Source organism: Onychostruthus taczanowskii, unplaced genomic scaffold (assembly GCF_017590055.1).
Source record: "Onychostruthus taczanowskii isolate IOZ18803 unplaced genomic scaffold, ASM1759005v1 scaffold4, whole genome shotgun sequence".
In the NCBI taxonomy this organism is placed as follows: Eukaryota; Metazoa; Chordata; class Aves; order Passeriformes; family Passeridae; genus Onychostruthus; species Onychostruthus taczanowskii.
The window spans coordinates 19,019,803-19,022,222 of NW_024501459.1; positions in this window are offsets into that span (position 1 = coordinate 19,019,803).

A 2,420-nucleotide genomic window follows, 5' to 3' on the forward strand; every position below is an offset into this window, starting at 1 on the left:
GTCTTACAATTGACTAGACTGATATTAAATAGCCCATTATGTTAATATTTCATCTACTTCTTTCTTCTCCAGTCTCATGTATTATGCAGACCTTAATGGCAGTTGGCAGCAGCAAGGGATTTTTTTTTCTGTCTTTCAAATAGTCTGTTCATCCTGTTCACAAAAACTAAGACTCCAAATATTGTACTAGATTTGATGTAAGTTAAAGGCATTCACTTGAAAATGACACTTCCCTAGTCGTCATCATACTTTAGCATTATATGAAACACTGATGAAAGTGCATTACAGGATTCCAGTACGGTATTACTATTCTCATACTAAATCACACTTTAATCAGTTCCATTTCCTCACAAGTGGAACTCCTGCTCCAAGTGTACCAGTAACTGTGCAAATTGTTGTATTTTGAATTGCTGCTTCTGTCTTTGCAGCTGGAAGAGGGAGAGCAAAGAGAGAGAAAAGTGTGGTGTGTCTGTTCCTTCAGCCCAAAAGCAGAGATGTGGCTTCACCCGTTTGTGCCACCAGCCAGCTTACCAGTGTGAGCTGCCAGCGTGTGGCAGGGAGTTAGAATTAAATGGAGATTAAATCTTTTATCCAGTTAGGTGGATACACAATGTCACAGTACCAAGCCTGGGAGATTCAGAAACAAAACTCAGAGCAAGTGGTTAAGTAAGGTAGGTGGAACTTGCATATACCAGAGTTTCTTGGCAGCATAGAAGGGAAGGGAATTGCACAGTCAAGCAAAATACCTGCTATGGTGATGTATTTTGACTGGCCAAAAGTGGTTTTATCTGAACTGTTCTTAGGTGTTTGTATGAAGTAGCATTTCAATACTCCCTGGTTGCAAACAGTTCCTACAATTTATAGAAATTGGTAGCCTTGCAAATGAACTTTTCCATGTGCTGTCCTCTTGGATGTTTCTGGCATGGTGCTTCTCTACAGCTGCTTTCCTTAGGAGTGCTGGGTAGCATTGACAAGAGCAGTACTAGCCTTGCCTTTCTCCCGTACTGTTGTCAGGTGGAGTACGGTAGGTCAGGGAGATTTTACCACGCAGAAGATGCCTTTATAAAGACCTACAATTCTATGCAACTTTCTATTAACTGGGTAAACATTGAACTGTCTTCCAGCATTATGGGTCGCTGCCAGTCTATTTACATTTTCTACCTTTATATGCACAAGGATTAAACCAGCGCTTAACAGATCTTAATCTCTAGTGTGTATAAGAAACGGTAACACTTTGTATCACTTTGAAGTACACTTTGTATAAAAGTTGAAGTAATAAAGGGTCTACACCATAATTACAGCACTCTGGTTCACTTCATTCTGTACTGAAGTTTGAGTACCCTCTTCATCAGATGGAATAGCAACATTTAGGTACACCGGCCTGCAGAGCACAGGAGTCACAAATGCACTGCAATCACAGGCTTGGTGCCCTGAGTAGGCAAGGCTGCATTTTCCCTCCTAGAGGAAGCAATAAACAAAGCAGGGGTGCAGTCAAACTATCCCTTCTCCGGATTTCCCTCCCACCTCACAGATGGGAGTTTCTGAATGGGATGAGTTTGGAAGGCAAAGCACTGGCAAAAATTTGAGAAATCCTGGAGTACGACACTCCAGTCCTGCACAGGCAATAGGACAATGAAGGGGCAAGAGGGAAAAACTCATTCTCTGTCCATCAACTGCAGGAATCTTACCCCTAATGCAATTTTTTTTATGGCCACTGGTGGGAACATGTAACAAGAGCAAAACAACAGAGCTGTTGTACTTGCTTAAACATGAGCAATCTGGGCTTGGGGCACTCAAGCAGGAATTTGCTGCATGCAGTCCTCTGCCTTCACTGGCTAGACACATTCTCTTACCTGATGGAGGAGTTACTCAGCAGAAGAAAAAAGGCTGAAAGCCAACACGGCACAACCAGAGACCAGCCCAGGATCGGGGCTGATAACCTGTTTATCTCCTACACCTCTCCACGTGCACCTGGCCCTCAGCCACCTTACAGAGTGCACAGCAGCTCAAGACAATGGAGACAAAAACAAATGTACACAACGTGTCTCGCCCTTATGCCACACACAAACTGTGCCTTTGTCTGTCCGTGCTGCATTGGAGATCCCTTCTGCCTCACTCACCCTCCTCCCACTGTTCTGCTCATCAAGTCAGCACAGCAGTCTCTGAAGTTAGCCACTTAGCTGTTCCAGTCAGGAAACAAAACCTGAAAATGTCTTTTTTTAGCCAGAGGATAAAAAGCAAAATTGAACACTTTGAAGTGTTATTTACTCATGGTAGCAATCCCATTTTAAAAAGCAAACCAAGTAACACCTGAGTTTTAAACAGCATTATTTCATGCTGAATTTATCCATGAAAGGAACCACTTTGTATTGAAGGGTCACAGACCTAAATTCATTAGTAAAAAAACAAAACAAAAAACA